The sequence below is a fragment of the Pongo pygmaeus genome, chromosome 22, assembly GCF_028885625.2.
Source record: "Pongo pygmaeus isolate AG05252 chromosome 22, NHGRI_mPonPyg2-v2.0_pri, whole genome shotgun sequence".
Lineage (NCBI taxonomy): Eukaryota > Metazoa > Chordata > Mammalia > Primates > Hominidae > Pongo > Pongo pygmaeus.
Window position 1 is genome coordinate 32,211,529 of NC_072395.2, and position 20,960 is coordinate 32,232,488.

General features: G+C 33.7%; 2 pseudogenes; one reads left to right on the forward strand and one right to left on the reverse strand.

The window, feature by feature from the left end:
• The first annotated feature begins 413 nt into the window (after positions 1-413).
• On the forward strand, positions 414-855 carry LOC129022691 (protein SREK1IP1-like; annotated as a pseudogene).
• A 16,740-nt stretch (positions 856-17,595) lies between these two features.
• Positions 17,596-18,431, reverse strand: LOC129022716 (complement component 1 Q subcomponent-binding protein, mitochondrial-like; annotated as a pseudogene).
• Between the last annotated feature and the right edge of the window lie 2,529 nt (positions 18,432-20,960).

A 20,960-nucleotide genomic window follows, 5' to 3' on the forward strand; every position in this document is an offset into this window, starting at 1 on the left:
AGAAACTACCAGGAATCAGGTTATTGAAAAAGATTTGGTGTTCATTTTTATTCACTAGAAATCTGCTTCGTTTTGCATGTTTCCTCAGGTTGTACTTGTTAACCTGTTACATGCTTTTTGCTAAATATCCCAGAGAGGGTAAGTGCTTAATCCTGAACCTTTTATAAGGTATTAGGATCTGGGCAATTTTTCTTAGAGAGACAGCAAAGAATAGTTACATACTGTGAAGTACACATTCATAAAATTAGCACATGATTTGCATGATTTAATTACTGTAGTTGCTCTTTTTTCTAAAATAAAATTCAAGTTTAGAATTTCATTTTCACCTTGAAATTAACAATAATTATTCACTGTTCCCCAGACTACATGTTAAAAGTAGAAAAATTGGTCCAGTGAGCCCTCTTAGCACCATCATGGCAGTCCCAGGTTGCAACAAGGACAGTGTCAGAGCAGACTGTAAAAAATGTGGCTACCCTTGTCACCTGACTTTTGAATGACACAATTTTCTATGAGTAGACGCTAAAAGGGACATAGTTTTGGATGTCAGCAGTACAGGTAGTGAAGATAGCGATGAAGAGAATGAAGAACTGAATAAATTGCAGGCATTGCAGGAAAAAAGAATAAATGAAGAAGAGGAAAAGAAAAAAGAAAAAATCAAATTTAAAAAAACAGAAAAAGGTCTTATCCAGTTGCACTGAAGAGGACAGTTCAAAACAAAAGAAACAAAAATATCAGAAGAAAGAATAGAAAAAAAAGAGTAAATCAATAAAGGGAAACATCACAAAAAGGAAAGAACAAAGAGAAAAAAAAAAGCATTCTGCTACCTCTAAAAGTTTTGAATTCTCCAGAAAGTAACTGAGACTTTGGCTTAAGCCATTAAATTTAAAAATTTGTTTTTAAAACGTGTTTGCCTTTCCTTGGAATTTGCTATATATTATGTTTTGCAAGAAATCACAGCCTTTTCCATATAGATATTTTTTGTATGTGGGACCATTATCATTCTGGTAATATATTTTTAATATGCTGTGACTGTAAAGTATTAAATCAGTCCTGTTACTTGATAGTGATGCCCCAAGTATAGCCATTTGTGTATACTAAACGCATCATTTTTGGTATCTGTGCCTCTGTGTCTTTGGCTAGTGTTATTACATCATAAGTTGATTGTAAAATGGCTTTACTATAGTTAACACGAGTCATCTACCTACAGTTAATGAGTATTGTTGAATCAGATGCCACCCTTGAAGTGATGAAGCTAGGTAAGGGGTAATGTTTGGCTCTTGACACAGATACATTTAATAGCCTTATATACTAAAATATAATATCTTTTAAAGTTAGTTAAAAAACAGTAACATTGTTCAAATTTAAATGAATACTACATAGAGTACTAAGTGTCAACTAAGAGTAGATATTGTACAAAGTCATATGGGATACTACAATGATTAAAACATGGATATTATCTGCATAAAGATATTTGGAGCCAGAGACATATACGATGCTATATGACATTATTATTCATTCATTATGGTTCATTGTATGGATGTTTCTTTCTTACTGCTGTGATCTATGAAAGAATAATGAAACAGAGTACTGGAGACTAAGTGATGGTAAAAGATATATGAGTCATGCAGGTGAGTGGAAGAGAGAAAGAAAGAGAGAAGAAAAGAGAGACTTTTGTTTCTAATATTCACAAACCATTGGAGTTAGAAGTAAAGAAATAAAAACAAATTAAAGCTGAATATCGCAGGATTAAAAACACAACTCCCATTGACTAAAGCAGTAACATATGCAAAGATAAACGTAAATACACCTAATTTATTTTGGATTTTGAGAGAGCAGCAGGCTGGTAAACATAATGGGAGACAAAGATTGTATACCCAACCAAGTTATCTTTCTAGTATCAAGATTATAGAAGCATATAAAAGACCACAGACAACAACAACAAGAATAAATTTTAAAGTGCAGAGCTCAGAGAATTCTCTGATTCTCCGAGATTCCACAATTCTCTCTTGTGGACTCTATAACAAAGACAACCTTCATCTAAAGAAGACATAATTTAAGAAGCATTGGCAAAAAGATTAATAGTTGGCATTTATGTAGTTAAAAATAGTCCCAAATTTTTTTAAAAAGTGGATACATGGGTAGAAGAAAATATACAAATATTACGTTTTGACAAAGAAGAATCAATATAATAAAAAAGAAGACAAGAAAAACAAAAAAGTAGATTAATCTCATTATCTGATATATAGAAAATAAATGGCAAATAGTGCAATTAAATCTTGATAATCAGGTATTAAAAGGCTAAATGAGAAAATAGGAACTTAAGGGCAATTTTAAAAGCCATAAGAACAGAGGTTACAACTGGAACAAAAATGCTAACTTTTTTAAATGTCTATGTAACTTTAAAATTACAGAAGAAAGCACATCACATAGAGAAAGAAAAATTAAATCATGTATAATAAGCATAGTAAGTATAATATAAACTAATCTAAAATTTAAGACCCAATATATCAGCTTATCTACATATGTTAATGAATCTAACTCATTTATTGAAAGAAAAAGAAATCTAATCATAAGATAGATCAATTGATCATTCAATAGAATAATTCAAAAGGAAATGAACTATTCAAATACTAGAAGAAAACAAAGGTAAATTCCTCTTTAACTTATGGTTTGGAAAAACATTTCTATATATGACTCAAATTCTGCAGTCAAGAAAATGTAGATATCTCTGACTTTAAAAGATTTTAAAAAACTTTGTTTTCCAAAGTACCATAAACAACTGACAAGTGACAAAAACAAATGACAAAAACTTAGAAGAAACTTGTAATATCAGAGATAAACGATTAATGTATATTTTAAGAATATGAAACACTCCTAAAATTGAAGGAATCAAGACTAAAACCATACACGAAAATAAACAAAACATGAATAGGGATGTCCCAAAATTATATAATGACCTTTAAAACATGATATATTTACATTCACTTATAATAGATGCATGCATCTCAAAACTGTGCTGAGATACCACTTCTTGTCTGTCAGATTATCAAAAATTAAAATCTTGGTAACTTATTCCATTGATGAGGCTATTATAAAATAGTCTCACAGATTCATACTTTATAAAAGAAAATTTGGCTATGTTGAACAAAACTATAAATATGTTTATATTGTTACTTAGAAATTTCACTGAATATAAGCTTCTGAAAGTATAACAATACTTCTTATAGCACCAGGTATAATTACAGAATATTGAAAACAAATTAGTTGCCTACATACAGGGCATTGCTTAAATGCACTCTGATAAATACTCAGATGGCGGTAATAGCAGCTGCAAAAGAAATGTGGAAAATTTCTATTAACTCATATTGACTAATTTATAGGCTGTATTAATTATATTTAAAAAGAAGCCTTCAAAATATTGTATTTTTTTCTATAAGAAAAAGAGGATGATAATTAAGTATTCATGTATCTGCTTAGTTTTACAAAGATCAACCCAGTAGAGATAAGCTAGAGAAAATTCTAATTGATTATTTACAAAGAGTGAGTGGGAACAGATTGGAAATGCTGGTGATGATGGTTTGAGACTTCTCTACATCTACCTTTTTTGTGGCTTTTATTTTTTGGACCTGCATTGCAAAATAAAATCAATGAGCTAGAAAAAAAAATTTAAAGAAATACAAACAGCAACTAAAGAAACTCTGTATTTCAAATGACTAATATGACCATGGTAAAAAAAGGGAAAATAACTAACCAATGCAACTTAAAAAGGGAGTATTGTATTGATATATCATCAGTTTACAATGAAAAATAACCCTAGACAAATACTGAACTATAGTTACTAGGTTTGGGTTTTTTCGGCTATGATATTGCTAGAAATTCTGAAACTACCGTAATTTTAGCTTTAAGCAAACAAATTATTATATTGAGGATAAATGGAGCCAGATTTCTCACTGATGAAGAAATGAATTACAAATACGTAAATGGAAGGAGAGTAGACCCTGTGGTATTTAACTGGGCATTTAGGTGTCATTGTGAACACATGGTCAAAGTCTTTGTGGAGAGGTAGCTGATTTTAGGACTGGACAAGTAAAGTATAAGATGAAATTAGAACATCTTCTTTTGTTAGAAAGCAAGTTGCATTAAAAATAAATAGGGCATAAAAATACACACTGAATTCAGTTTGAAGGGGTTTTTATTGGATAAATCTGGGGCACTTTGACTATCAAAATTAATAATAAAGTGTCAACAAATTAAAAACCAATCAATCAAATGAGAAACCATGTATTTATACATGTGTAAGTAAATACATGATTGTATAAAGAGGGTAAAAGGAAAAATATTCATTTAGGGTGGAATTATACCTAATAAATGTACAGAAATGATAGAATGATGGAGATTTTTCAAACTGTCATTTAGCAGTCATCATATTAATAATTATTTCAAGTAAGATTCAGCAACTGATGCCAAAATAGATGGTAAAAGTTTGCTGAGAAGTAGGGAGTGAAAATTTTATATATATGTAAAAAGCCTATATATATGAGACTACACAGGCATACATAAACATAAACACATACACACTATATATGAGAGAGATAACAAATATAATAATATTTTAAAATAGAGAAATATGGTTGGAGGGTATATGGAAATTCTTAACACTATTCTTGCAAATTTGCTATAAGCTTTAAAGTATGTGGAAATAAAAAATTATAAAAATGAGAAATTGCTTTACCCACGTGACCTCAATTTTAGTTGCTACAAAATGGGATATAAAGTATAATTTCAATTATAAAAATGACGTATGTAAAAACCATAGTATAGTTACGGACCACTATAGATTCTAGGCAAATAACAGTTTTATCTTCTTTTTCAAAAGTGGCAAAATTGTTACATTTTAATTTTGCCAACTCATAAATAATATCTGAAGATTTTATTTCAGCATTGAATATTATGACAACACTAACTCACAAACTTCTAGTATGATAATTATTTTCTTCTTAAAAGTAGGGAATCTCTGCTTTAAAATATCTGAAACACTTTTCTAAGATGATAGAAGGTGTATGGTATAAAAATAAGACCTTGATTCTGGAAGCATAGGTTCCGATTCGAGCTCAGACGTTTTCAACTGCTTGCTTTGACATAGTTACTTAGGCTCTCCACAGTTCAGTTTCATTGTCAGTATCATAAGAATAACTTAATTCTTACTTAATGGGTTTATTGAAGCCCAAAGGAGAAATTCTAGAAAATACCTAGCACAATGCCTGTGCCATAAATAAATTTTAATACATATTAGCTATCACAATGAATAAGGGTTACACATAATTAATTGAGATTTTTAGGTATTGTTTCTTCTTAAACCACTGTCTACGGAATCCTTCTATAGATATAAAATCTTAACCAATTCATGATCTAAAATTAAGTTGATGATTTGTGCTACTCACACATTGAATAGAATGAGCATGGATTTTTTTCAATATCTTTCTTTTGCAAGCAAAAGAAAAATAAAAGCAAAACTCTAAAGTGAGTTCCTCAAAGTGAGACTTCAAATGATTTTCTTTGTTCTCAGTTTCTTTTTTTTTTTCTTTTTTTATTATTATTATTATTACTATTATACTTTAGGCTCTATGGTACATGTGCGCAACATGCAGGTAAGTTACATATGTATACATGTGCCATGCTGGTGCGCTGCACCCACCAACTCATCATCTAGCATTAGGTATATCTCCCAATGCTATCCCTCCCCCCTCCCCCCACCCCACAACAGTCCCCGAAGTGTGATGTTCCCCTTCCTGTGTCCATGTGTTCTCATTGTTCAATTCCCACCTATGAGTGAGAATATGCGGTGTTTGGTTTTTTGTTCTTGCGATAGTTTACTGAGAATGATGATTTCCAATTTCATCCATGTCCCTACAAAGGACATGAACTCATCATTTTTTATGGCTGCATAGTATTCCATGGTGTATATGTGCCACATTTTCTTAATCCAGTCTATCATTGTTGGACATTTGGGTTGGTTCCAAGTCTTTGCTATTGTGAATAATGCCGCAATAAACATACGTGTGCATGTGTCTTTATAGCAGCATGATTTATAGTCCTTTGGGTATATACCCAGTAATGGGATGGCTGGGTCAAATGGAATTTCTAGTTCTAGATCCCTGAGGAATTGCCACACTGACTTCCACAAGGGTTGAACTAGTTTACAGTCCCACCAACAGTGTAAAAGTGTTCCTATTTCTCCACATCCTCTCCAGCACCTGTTGTTTCCTGACTTTTTAATGATTGCTATTCTAACTGGTGTGAGATGGTATCTCACTGTGATTTTGATTTACATTTCTCTGATGGCCAGTGATGGTGAGCATTTTTTCATGTGTTTTTTGGCTGCATAAATGTCTTCTTTTGAGAAGTGTCTGTTCATGTCCTTCGCCCACTTTTTGATGGGGTTGTTTGTTTTTTTCTTGTAAATTTGTTGGAGTTCATTGTAGATTCTGGATATTATCCCTTTGTCAGATGAGTAGGTTGCAAAAATTTTCTCCCATTTTGTAGGTTGCCTGTTCACTCTGATGGTAGTTTCCTTTGCTGTGCAGAAGCTCTTTAGTTTAATTAGATCCCATTTGTCAATTTTGGCTTTTGTTGCCATTGCCTTTGGTGTTTTAGACATGAAGTCCTTGCCCATGCCTATGTCCTGAATGGTAATGCCTAGGTTTTCTTCTAGGGTTTTTATGGTTTTAAGTCTAACATTTAAGTTTTTAATCCATCTTGAATTGATTTTTGTATAAGGTGTAAGGAAGGGATCCAGTTTCAGCTTTCTACATATGGCTAGCCAGTTTTCCCAGCACCATTTATTAAATAGGGAATCCTTTCCCCATTTCTTGTTTTTCTCAGGTTTGTCAAAGATCAGATAGTTGTAGATATGTGTCATTATTTCTGAGGGCTCTGTTCTGTTCCATTGATCTATATCTCTGTTTTGTTACCAGTACCATGCTGTTTTGGTTACTGTAGCCTTGTAGTATAGTTTGAAGTCAGGTAGCGTGATGCCTCCAGCTTTGTTCTTTTGACTTAGGATTGACTTGGCGATGCGGGCTCTTTTTTGGTTCCATATGAACTTTAAAGTAGTTTTTTCCAATTCTGTGAAGAAAGTCATTGGTAACTTGATGGAGATGGCATTGAATCTGTAAATTACCTTGGGAAGGATGGCCATTTTCATGATATTGATTCTTCCTACCCATGAGCATGGAATGTTCTTCCATTTGTTTGTATCCTCTTTTATTTCGTTGAGCAGTGGTTTGTAGTTCTCCTTGAAGAGGTCCTTCACATCCCTTGTAAGTTGGATTCCTAGGTATTTTATTCTCTTTGAAGCAATTGTGAATGGGAGTTCACTCATGATTCGGCTCTCTGTTTGTCTGTTATTGATGTATAAGAATGCTTGTGATTTTTGTACATTGATTTTGTATCCTGAGACTTTGCTGAAGTTGCTTATCAGCTTAAGGAGATTTTGGGCTGAGACAATGGGGTTTTCTAGATATACTATCATGTCATCTGCAAACAGGGACAATTTGACTTCCTCTTTTCCTAATTGAATACCCTTGATTTCCTTCTCTTGCCTAATTGCCCTGGCCACAACTTCCAACACTATGTTGAATAGAAGTGGTGAGAGAGGGCATCCCTGTCTTGTGCTAGTTTTCAAAGGGAATGCTTCCAGTCTACTCTCATTAGAAATGCTCTGAAAATATTTCACTCTCTCGTCAACTACTTGAGGGTTTTATAAGAACTTTTTTTTAATATTATTTGCAGGACAGAGATATACTGTTCAATTGAGAATGCAAAATGTCTCATACATTTATTTCACTTGCCAATCTGTAATTTACTCACTGTCCATTTAAAAACATTTTTATTTTTATTTATTAAGCCTTACTCTGGAAGCCCAAATCCTTTATTTTATTATTGCAATAATAAAGCCAGCAATGCAAGAAGAGTGGAGAAAATTGGTTTTCCCATCGGTGTTTGAGGTCTACATGATTAGACTGCTTCTCTGTCTGCGGATACTCTGCACAGTTTGATGAATAATGACTTCAAGAGTTTTAGAACATCAATGGGCTTTTAGTAAAAAAAAAAAAAAAAGTCTAAAATACAAATATTATTTTTTAAATTTAGCTAATTATCTTATGCAAAATTTTTTTTAATTTTTTTAATTTTTTGTCTGATATTTTGAACCCATAAAGGAATTAAAATTACATAAAATGTTTTTATGTCCTAAAACAAGGAGATAATAGCCATAGAGGTTTTATTAGGCAATTAGTAGCTATGAAACTGAAGGAATGGTAGGATGGTTAATTTTTTTGATTTAGGTATTTAAAATCCAACCATAGGAAGAAGAAAATGGTATTTCAAATGCTTTAAAAAATGAAAGTATCATTCAACATATTAACATTATTTTAATAATAATATATTTACATTATAATTATTTCTTAACACAGAAATATATGAAAATCTAAATCCTGCTTCATCTGGAGTTTAAAAAGTTAAAATCTAAGCTATTTAAAAAATGAAATGCATATGTCTTTGGAAGACAAAAGGAATAATCTAATAGACTCCCATCTTCAAAGGAACAATAATTTTCTCTTAGGTATACCTCTGATCATAGATTTAGCAATATCAAGGTAATTTGTAGTACAAAATAATACACCACTGGATGTTAAAGACTTAGATCAACAAAATTCACTAACATTCATTCCAATTCTTTAATTTTATAACTACTAATTGCACAATAAAATCTCCATAACTATTATCTCTTCCTTTTACGACATATATACATTTTTTGTAACTTTAAGAACTCAAAATATCAGACAAGAAAGTAAGTATAGTAGGAACAAAATACTGTGGTACAAAATAGGGCAAAATACCACAGGGCCATTTAAGAAAGCTTCTGATTTGTGTGACTTAGTACTTCTTTGCCTATGAAGCATAGTCTAAGTTTGAACAACTGGTGACAGTTAGAAGTCTGCGGCGTTCCACTTTTTTTATTTTTATGGATCTGTACAGTGGTCCTTATCCTAGAAAATCAGCCATTGAATTCATTTAGGGCATCATGTGCCCTGAGCAATGTATTTTCAGGCCTGTGCATATCAATAATTTAAAGTAAAAGGGTGAAGCACTATCAACAGTTAAGCTCTTAAAACGTGCCTTTTAATTAGAAAAGGGTGTTAAAATAAGGCAACACTTTAAAGAAGTAAAATGATACCCATTTGTAGCATATTGGCAATTAAACTCACTTCTTTTTTATTATTCCTTAGACACTCTGTGCTGTACTTATAAGGCAATTCTAATTCTTTAAAGCTAGTTTTGAATCACAAGCTTAAGCTGACAGTTACTAGGTTCTGTTTCTCATTCTTGGTCTTTAAGTTCCTACATGCTGCTTTTGAAAACTGAACAGGGATTTCCTTCTTTAGATATTACGTTTCTTTAAAACATCATATTTATTTACAACAATTTATTGTCTATATTGTCCCAACTAAAATATAATAAGATGTTAAGGAAACTTTATATTCAGTAGTCCGATGTTGTTGATAAGGTCTGAGGAATTTTAATTTTTCAATCTTACATTCAGTACTCTTAAATGAATAATAACTTCTTCTTGATGCAGACTATGTAACCTAAACATTCTTGACAAAGTGATGAGTTTGACCATTCCCTTGAGGTACATTTGCATCTATTTAAGTACAATTTAATAAGTGCCTACTCTTTGGCAGGCATTGTGAATGGAGAAATGGCCTAATCAGATACCACCTGGGATGTTTCGGTCAATGGTGGACTGCGTGTATGACGGTGGTCCCATAAGTTTATAATACCGTGTTTATACTGTGTTTTTCCTATGTTTAATAATCTTTAGATATACAAAATTGGCATTGACACAATACTGTTAACTACAACACAAATCTTGTGCTCAGTTTTGCAAGTTTTAGATAACTTATTTAACTTATTTTTCACAAACATGCATAGGCAATATAGTGAAAAAAAGTAGTGTTTTTAATAAATCTTTCAAGAACACTTGGACATCTATATGCCAAAAACATAAAAATGAATTTACACTATATACAGTCATGTGCTTCCTAAGGACATTTTGGTCAACAATGGACCACCTATAGGGTGGTGTTCTCATAAGATTGTAAAGGAGCAAAAACATTTCTATGGCTTAATGACTTTGTAGCGATTGTAACATCATAGTGCAATGCATTATTCAGGTGTCTGTGGTGATGCTGGTGTAAATTAACATGCCGCACTACTAACTGTATAAGATACAATTATATACAGTACATAATACTGAATAACAAGCTGTGTTACTGCTTTATGTGTTTACTATGCTAGACATTGTATCTTTCTTTTAGAGTGTACTCCTCCTACTTATAAAAAAAAAACTGTAAAATAGCCTCAGGCAGGTTATTTAGGTGGCATTTCAGAAGAACTCATTGTTACAGGAGATGACAGCAGCATGCCTATTATTACCCCATCAGACTTCTAGTGAGACAAGATTTGAAGATGGAAGGCAGTGATATTGATGAGCCTTACCCTAGGTAGGCCTAAGCTAATGTGTGTGTGTGTCGTAATTTTTAACAAAATAGCTTTAAAAAGTAAAAATTAAACATAGCAAAAAGCTTATAGAGTAAGGATATGAAGAAAGAAAACATTTTTGCACCGTTGTACAATGCATTTGTGTTGTAAGCTAAAGGTTATTATGAATTAAAAGCTTAAAAAATGAAATGTACATAAAGTAAAAAAAAAGTTACAGTAAGTTAACATTAATTTATTATTGAAGAAAGAAATTTGATAAAATAATTTCAGTGTAGCCCAAATATGCAATGTTTATAAAGTCTACTGTAGTGTACACTAATGTTGTAGGCCTTTACATTCACTCAGACTCACTCATTGACTCATGCAGAACAAGTCTTGCAAGCTCCAGTCTTGCAAGCTTTATTCATGGTAAGTGTCCTAAACAGATACATTATTATTATTATTATTTACCATTTATACTACATTTTTACTGTATCATTTTTGTGTTTAGATTTTTTTAGGCAGAGAGGAGGGCAGAGTTTCGCTCTTGTTGCCCAAGCTGGAGTGCAATGGCGTGATCTCAGCTCACTGCAACCTCCACCTCCCAGGTTCAAGAGATTCTCCAGCCTCAGCCTCCAGAGTAGCTGGGATTACAGGCGCACGCCACCATGCCTCACTAATTTTTTGTATTTTTAGTAGAGACAGGGTTTCACCATGTTGGCCAGGGTGGTCTCGAACTCCCGACCTCAGTTGATCCACCTGCCTCGGCCTCTCAAATTGGTGGGATTACAGGTGTGAGCCACAAGTGCCCGTCCATGTTTAGATATTTTTAGATACACAAATACCGTTGTGTTACATTAGCCTAGAGTTTTCAGTACAGTAACATGCTGTACATGTTTGTAGTCTAGAAGCAATGGGCTATAGCATATAGTCTAGGTGTGTTGTAGGCTGTACCATCTAGGTTTGTGAAAGTATACTGTATGATATTGCAAAGCTACAAAAGCATTTAATGATGCATTTCTCAGAATATATCCCCATTGTTAAGTGACACGACTGTGTATTATTCTTAAGTGAAAAACATTCTCTGCAGGGAACAACCTTTTTATCTGCATTGCATGTAAAAAAACACACAAATATTTCCATTTCAGAAAAATAAATGAAATTTATAATTAAAACCATTTTTATTACTAATAAATATAAACATCATACTGTACATACTCTCAAATAAATGTTAGATTTTTTAAAAAATGTCCACTTTATGTAAGAAAATACTTCATGTATTTAGCAAAAGAATGATTGATCTAATTGCAGTATACAGCCCCAAAGAGTAGGAGTAAATATTTTGAAGAAAGCATAATGGTCTTTCTCATTCTCATATTGTATTCCTCCACGACTCTTATCTTTCTCAATATCCTGGTAGCTTTCATAATTTATCAGAGCCATTTTTGAGGCTATTTATATGAAGGGTTGATTACTATGGAATTAATAAATGTCAAAGGTTTACACTTCTATCATTGCTTTATTTGACTAATATTTAATGGGATCGGTTATGCTCCAAGCATTTAGTTACCTTTGCATGCACTTTTGTCATGTGTTAGATTTCCTTTCACACCTCTGGGCCTTCACACGTGACATTCCTCTTGTCTGAAATGACCTTTTCCTTATTCTTTACTTGAATTTTTAATTTGCCTTTAGGTCTTAAGCAAGGTTTGACCTCAAGGAAGCTTTCTCAAACTCTCTGGTGCAGTGTGATTAAAAATGTTCCTCTTCAGGAGTCACAGAGGATTCTCTGCTATATCTGTAAGTGTACTTATTTCTACATATTATAATTATTAATTTTTTCTACCCTATGATCAGATTCTCTATAACAGCCAAGAGTTAAGGGTTTCAAAATTATTTAAATGAATTCACTGTGCACTTCAGATAGTTCTGAGAAATAATCATAAATTTAGAATTTTGCATGTTTGTCATTTACATGTAGTTTTGAAGGATCACAATTATTAAAGTCGTTTCTACACTGTTTCATTAAACTACTATTTGTTGAAGAATTATATGTGCCACATTATTGTGATAGAAACTGAAAGAGGAGCATAAAAGATGACTATATAAATAGACTCTGACACACTTCTGGTTCTGAACGTGATGAGCAGGGAATATTATTACATTATTACACCAATCCTCTCACTGAGAAAAACAATGGCAATAACAATTAAATAATGCTTACAAGATATGCATTTTAACTGTAAGCATACCCAGCATTCAAAGTATAATGATGATAAAAAGATTTACCATGTTAGCACAAACTAAAATAATAACACAGCTAATAAATATAACATAAAATAAAATACTAGAAAAGATTTATTACTAGATGTAAGAATAATATTTTATAATGATAAGTGCTAACATTCAAGAAGAAAAAATATTACATTTTTATATACTCTATACACAAAAAATGACGACCATAATAGAAGTGACAAATCCATAATTACATTGCAGATTTTAAAAACCCGTCTCTTAGTAAGTGATAGAAAAATTAAACTATAAAATCAGTAGGGGAATAAGAGAGCTGAAAATACATTTGAAAAACAGAATCTTATTTTCATATATAAAACATAAGAGCAACAGTAGAATATTTTATTTTTAATTTCACGTGAAACATTCAACAAAATAGAAAATATCTGACCAAAATTTAAAACCAATACCCACAAGTCAAATCTTGACAAAATTTTAAATAATAACATTATTGAGTGTGTGTTTTCTCTGCAGAGTAGAATTAAACTAGAAATAATAAATAATAATAAAACTAAAACCACATGCATTTAGTCATTTAGGAATACACTTATATACGAATATTATAACCTATGATTTAAAGAACAAATCTAAATCTAAATTTGAATTTATTTTGGTTATGAGTTATAATGAATATATGATAGAAACTTGTAGATGCAAAACAGCAATTCTTATGGAAAAATTTCTAATAAAAATGCACTTATTAGAAATAGAGACTGACAATCAATACCTTAAGGAGTAATACACCCCTCACACCTACACACACAAAAGTAGCAAAAAAGGAAATAGTAAAGGTATGAGCAAAAAAACAAATGATTTAGCAATAAATCATATAAAAGAGAAACCAAACAAGGCTACAAGCTGTTTTTTAAAAGATAAATAAAATGCTAGAGAATCTCTAAAACAACAACCAAAAATGTGCTTTCCTTTCTCTTTTAGAAATGTCAGAAATTCCCCTCCTAATTATAACTTAAAGTTTTAATTCACTCACGTCTGTAATCCTAGCACTTTGAGAGGCCAAGGCGGGCGAATCATGAGATCAAGAGATCGAGACCATCCTGGCCAACATGGTGAAACCTCATCTCTACCAAAAATACAAAAATTAGCTGGGCATGGTGGCACGTGCCTGTAGTACCAGCTACTCAGGAGGCTGAGGCATGAGAATTGCTTGAACCTGGGAAGCAGAGGTTGCAGTGAGCCGAGATCGAGCCATTGAACTCCAGCCTAGGTGACACAGCGAGACTCCGTCTCAAAAACAAACAAAAAAATAAATAAATAAATAAATTTTTTAAAAAAAATTTTAATTCATATTTAAAACCGTTTTCCAGAAAGTACAATACTTCCTATTAATCTCAGTCACTCTCTCTGTCTCTCTTCCTCTTATGCACAAAGTAAAAATAAAATGAGATTTTTCTAAGGTTAGATGGTAAGACTTCTTTCATGTGAAACCCTGATTTTATGATACATCTTAAATAATGTGTGAGGCATATTTAATAAAGGGATGGGGGCAGCAAGAGATGACGGTGTTGTCTGTTCTTATTTGCAGACTACTATGAAAAGTGGGGCTATGTGTGGCAGATCCTTTAATTTTTCAGCATCCCATCTCTAGGCAAACCTGTTTTCAGCATAACAATTTGAGTGTATGATGTCCATTTTTCTGCTCTCTGCCACAAGTTCTTGACTAAACATAAGGAGAAGGGCAGTTAGGAGGTAGAACTGAGTTCATAGCTTACCTCCTTCCCCACAAGAACCAAATGAGAATGGGAGCCCAGAGACAAATGTCCCAGATTATCTTCTTTAGGCAGACAATTCTGGGAGGCATATGATTCTCAGATTTCCTGGATGAGTTGAGTCCTTAAAACCTGCCTGAGAAAATTCAATCTCACACCTCTTTTTCCACTCTCTTGTATCTGACATTTCTTTTCCACACTCTTATTCGCTGGAGTTCCAGTCTTTCCCCCTCACTCTACCACACATACTACCTGTACCCTAGTCTTGTTTCATAATGTGATTTTTGAGGTAACATAAAATTAAAAAGCTGCTTTGAAACAATGCAAAAAGAAGTGTCATTTGATTTAATATGTAAAAAGCATAGGAAAGCTGAAAGTTACTGAGAGGTTTATATTTTAGGGTAGCATATAAATAATCATAGCGTTGTAGCTAGGAACAAAAGTGTATCTATCCTCTTTCCTTCAATACATTAGTGAAAATGTAGATTATATACAATTTGCAAATTGCACATAGTCAAATGCAAAGCTGGAGAGTAAAATCCTCTTAGAGATGAAGTTAGAACTCAGAAATCTTTAAACTTGTCTGGTCAGAGAGAAATACTTATTTCCTGGAACTACTTTGTTTAAAGCTTTTATATATGATGTCATTTAGTTGGAAGACAAAACAATGTTACAACAGAATTCTTAATGTTTTAGTGCCATTTACAATGAAATGTCACAATCTGAAATTTACTATGATTTATAAGCAGTTCTCAAGCTTTATTTTTCAACAAGTTCTTTCCACTTATCTCTTGTGTTTCTCTGTAATGTTGATGTGCAATGTATGTGTATCAACCAGAGAGTTTAAAAATAAAATCTTTTGGGTAAAAATTTCTCACAATATACTTTCCAATATATTATGTTCACAAGTAGTTTGTTATAAGATCCTTTCTTTTTTTCCTGTTGCATAAAGCAGAAAATATTGTATAAAAACCAGTGAACTATCATTTACATTTTTCTCCAAACTGCAATATTTAGAGAGCCTAGGAACTTTAATGGTACTGCTTACCTAATGTGCTCATAGTAATCTTTTTATTATAGTGTTGCTTAAACTACTGCTGATTTACATGTTAACAGGCATATTATTTAATCAATGACATCAAACTCTGGTATTGAGAGTATAACTGTACTTCTTCATAAACTGGTGGATTGCAGGGCTGTGTTAAGTAAAACAAATAACAATTTATGTCTTTTGTTAGAACATGTTCTACTGCTGATTTTCTTTTAAAGTCTTTTTTGTGGAATCAATGTCAGGAGAGCATTTTATACTAATTTTTGTTTTTACTCTTTAAAGTACGTTAATGGCATCTTCTGGTTTCCCTATTGAGTTTCCTAAAATGAAAATTTGACAGCTAAGTATAATATACAGTTCATTCAATTTGAAAATAAAGTGAATATCTGCATATTTATAGTACAATAATGGATTCATTCTGATAATTGCTAAGGTGTTTTGAGCCAAAAGTATATGAAATATTCAAAAAGTTTGGAAATATATGGCATAAATATTTGTTTTTGAGGATGTATAAATCCAAAACTAAGATGGATCTGGTGTATGAATGCATGATGAATCTGTTGAGTAAAGGTTTTTTGGAGATGAGCAATTTCCTTCTGCAAGGTAAATGCAAATGTTTCAAGAGAGCAGAGTGTTGTGTGCAAAGGCAGAAAAGATATTAACTAAATTACCTGCTGTCCTGGAGAAATTAATTTGCTTCATCGAGAAAGGTATTCTCAGAGTATTTTACTGATTCAGATTCACGGTGGGGTCGAAAGCGTATCTTCCTGCTTAACAGTCAACCCTACATTAAAGTATTTATGAAGGATAAAAGTAAATTGATCATGTATTTCTCAAGTTCTTTTGAAGGTAGCAAATAGATTAAACAGAGGATGTGGAAGAGTTTAGACTTCAGATAATCCTGGCTTTCTTTTATATTAATTAATGTTACATGCTTGTTAATATCTGTGTCTAATTTCAGTCAAAACCTCTATTTAGTTTAATAACATTTCCAGTTTCTGGATATTTATAGGCTGACATTGAAAATAAGCATGTAATGCCTGTGTCTTCCTAACCATGTAGAATGAAGATTATAGTTGTTACTGTTATTTTTATTATTTTTACATAGTATATTTAGTGTGTAGTGTGACATCTATTAATTGAAAAAGAAACACAAGTAAGGACATTGCAATAATAAATATTAATAAAGCTTAATTTCAACCAAAAACTTAGATGTTAATTCTGTGAGCATAATTTTTGGCAAAAAAAAAAGTGAGCAAGTTATATTTTTTTCTCTATTCTTTACCATTGATTATAGCAAAGTTTTATTAACTCACCACACAATAAATACAAAGGGAAAAGATAGAAAGAAGAGAAAGGAATGCCTTCAACTACTCAGCGATTGAGTACATTATCAACCCTCTCACCTTGCTTGCTCTTATTAGAAAGAAAAGATACATTAAAACTAATTCAACTTTCTCTACAAATCAGATTCAGTTTACACACACACACACATACACACACACAAAATACACACATATGTCCTAAATTTTCCAGGATTTTTTACTACATTAAAGATTGTAAGCATAATTATTTTATAGGCTTATTATATTAATGATCATTTTTATTACTACCTTAATTTTTTTCCATTCTACTAGTGATTTTAGAGTACATTCACATATATAAATGTATACCTACTGACATAGTTCTACATGTGAATATATTTAAGATATATGTACCATGCTTAATATAGAAAGGGTTCGAGTTGGTGAATTATTTGTAATTTTGCCACAAAATTGCAGACATAATTTATTTTTTTTTTGTCTTTGAGGAGACAAACCCATTTTATTGTCTATCGTGTTATATAAAAATCTAGAAATAATAGATTTGTACAGAAAAAACAAATGATAATAAATGGGAGCACAAAAGAAATAATTTAAGTTTGCTATTTTTCCCAGTGGTATTAGGATGACAATCATTTTAAAGCACATGTGTCTGGCTTCAGGGTAAGATTTGATCACCGGCCAAAGCCTGCCATAAAACTATGGCTTTCAGTGTCTGTCCGTTCTGCTGGCTCTTGACAGGACTTCTGAGGTCTTCAAGAAAAGTCATGTACTCGTGCTCCTCCAGGGCTGTGCTGAGCTCCATTAGCTTATCGGCAAAAGGGTTGGCCACCCCTCCGTTCACAAGGAAATCCATTAGGTGGTCATATAAGGCCGAGTCCAGGGAATCTGCGTTGAGTATAAACTTAGTGTCCTTTCATTGAGACTCCCCACTGGACTGAAAGTTACTTCCCTGATAGCGAAAAGGTCACTCTCAACCTCCTCCTCTGGGCCACCCTCATCCTCCGGGTAGTGACAGTCCAGCACAAGGGCCTTCTTGCCACCATTCTTTATAACTTGGACCACGAAATTGGGAGATGATGCCGATTCAGGCTCCTGTTCTCCAACTTGCTGCCCTTTCGAGGGTTCCTCCTTACCATCAAGTGTCGGTGGGATGCTGTTGTTAGTGTTGAAAGTGACAGCGATCTTTCCCCGGCAACTTTTCCCACTAATTTAGTTTCTGTCCCATTCAACTGCCGCTCCCATCCTCCAGACATCTTAGGGAGGGTTTTATGCTTCTGGATTTTCCTTTCCTCCTCAATTTCATCATTCAGGATATTACCAGTCCCCTTCGGTGTGCAGCGCGCCACAGCCACAGGGACAGGACCTGCGAGGCCGCAGGAGGCCAAGCCATCTCCGGGACCCCAGGGACCCCGTGCGCATGCTGAGCAGCACCAAGGGCGGGGCGCACGGCCGGGGCTATGGCTGCAGGAGCTGCGGGAAGGGCGAGGCGGGGGGTTATTTTTCTATTTCATTTTGATTGTGACTGTAAAATACAAAATCAATGCATTCTTAAAAAGTGCTATAATGTAAAAATTATAAATACACAAAACACAAAGAATCAGCATGTAGTTTGTATTTAGAATTATTATGCAGTTAATATTAGCAGTGTTAAACATGAATTTAAAAGAAATGAGCATAATCCAGTTTATTGTGATATAATCTCTTTAGGTGAATTATAGTCTTCACATTTGTAGATTAGCCATTTTTTAGCGATCATCTCAGTCCCTATTTCTAACTAGATAATTTTTGTGTGGAGCTTTTACTTTGCATCGTTATTTGATTTTGTCACTGTATTAGCCAGAGAACCACAGAACCAATGGATGTGTGTGTGTGTGTGTGTGTGTGTGTGTGTGTGTGCGTGTGTGTAGATATATTGTCTTAGGCAGTTTGGGATAAAATGCCATATACTGGTTGGCTTATAAACAACAGAAATTTATTTCTTAGAGTTCTGGAGGCTGGATGTCTGACATCAGGGTATCAGCATGCTCGAGATCTGGTGAGAGCTCTCTTCCAGGTTGCAGACTGCTAACTTCTCATTATATCCTCACATAGTGGAAAAAAGCGCTCTGTGGTCTCTTTTATAAGGGCACTAAACCCATTCACAAAGGCTGTGCCTTCATGACCTAATCATGTTACAAATGCCCCACCTCTAAATATCATCATGTTGGGGTCAGAATTTCAACATACACGTTTTGGGTGAACACAAACATTCGGTTCATTGCATATAGATATGAAATTTTTCTTCATTATATGTGTATGTGCTTGTATATATAGACACACACACACATGCCCACATGCACACACACGCACACCCATATATGTGTGAGGAAGGAAGAGAGAGAAGCAGGAAGGTTTTTGTTAATGTTTTGTTAACATTTATTTTAAGTTCAGGGGTACATGTACAGGTTGTTACGTAGATAAATCCATGTCATGGGGGTTTGCTGTACAGATTATTTTGCCAGCCAGGTATTATGCTTAGTACCCATTAGTTATTTTTCCTGTTCCTCTCTTTCCTCCCACTCTCCACCTCCGGTAGGTCCTAGTGTGTGTTGCTCCCCTCTATGTGTCCATGTGTTCTCATTATTTAGCTCCCACTTACAAGTGAGAACATGGAAATTCTACCAGATGCACATCCAGATTCTACAAGATATTTCTTTTAAGAAAGTGGCTCACGGAACTGGGGAGACTGGTAAAGTCCAAAATTGGCAGGGCAGGCCAGTAGGCTGGAGATGCCAGGAGGAGTTACTGTTGCAGCTCAAGTAGGAAGACAATCTGGAGACAAAGTTTCCTCTTTCTCTGGGGCTCTCAATCTGTTTTCTCTTGAGGTCTTCAACTGAACGGTTGATGCCCACTCACATTATGGAAGGCAGCTTGCCTTATTAGAAGTCTACTGATTTAAGTGTTGGCCTCAACTAAAAACTGCCTTTACAGAAATATTCACATTGTTTGACCAAAGATTTGGGTACTGTGACCTAGTCAAGGTGTCACCTAAAATTAACCATCATGTCACCTGCAATCTGATATGAAATGCATGTCTATATATCACGATTTTTCATTTTGCTGTTTACATTCCCTCACTATCAATTTAATATCTCTACTTCTAGCCATGTCTGTTTCTATTTTCACAGAATTTAAGAAAATTTTCTTATCAAATGCAATCTTGGTATATTTCTGTTGTCTCTGCTAATTTTCATCAAAATTGGATTTCTTTATTGTTACTTCTTTTTGACATTCTGAACTTTGCCTTTCTCTTGTGTATATTTTTTACTTACTTGTTGTGAGTCTGCAAGGTTATTTTGTAGTTCACCTGGCTTTTGAATGAGGAAAGTCTGCCAATTGAGTGCTACTCAAGAAAAGTTTCCATCATTTCTTTTTTTTTTTTCTTTTGAGACGGAATCTTGCTCTGTCACCCAGGCTGGAGTGCAGTGGCATGATCTCGGCTCACTGCAAGCTCTGCCTCCTGGATTCACGCCATTCTCCTGCCTCAGCCTCCCGAGTAGCTGGGACTACAGGTGCCTGCCACCACACCCGGCTAAGTTTTTGTATTTTTAGTAGAAGCAGGGTTTCACCGTGTTGGCCAGGATGGTCTCGATCTCCTGAATTCGTGATCTGCCTGCCTCGTCCTCACAAAGTGCTGGGATTACAGGCGTGAGCCACCGTGCCCGGCAAAAGTTTCCATCATTTCACAGATTAAATTGTGTGTGTGTGTGTTAATTATTATATATTCCCACAACTCAACATTTCTGACTAGTTTTTAATAATCCTGTTTATAATTTTTATATACATTAATAGCATCAATTTTAATTGATGACTGTTATAGACAAAATGTTTCTGTCCAACCGCCAAATTCATGTGCTGAAATCCTAACCCTAAGGAGATGGGCCTTAGGGGCTTCGTTAGGTGATTAGGTCATGAGGGTGAAACCCTCCTGAATGGGATTAGTAACCTTATAAAAACAGTCCAGGAGAGCTTGGACTTGCG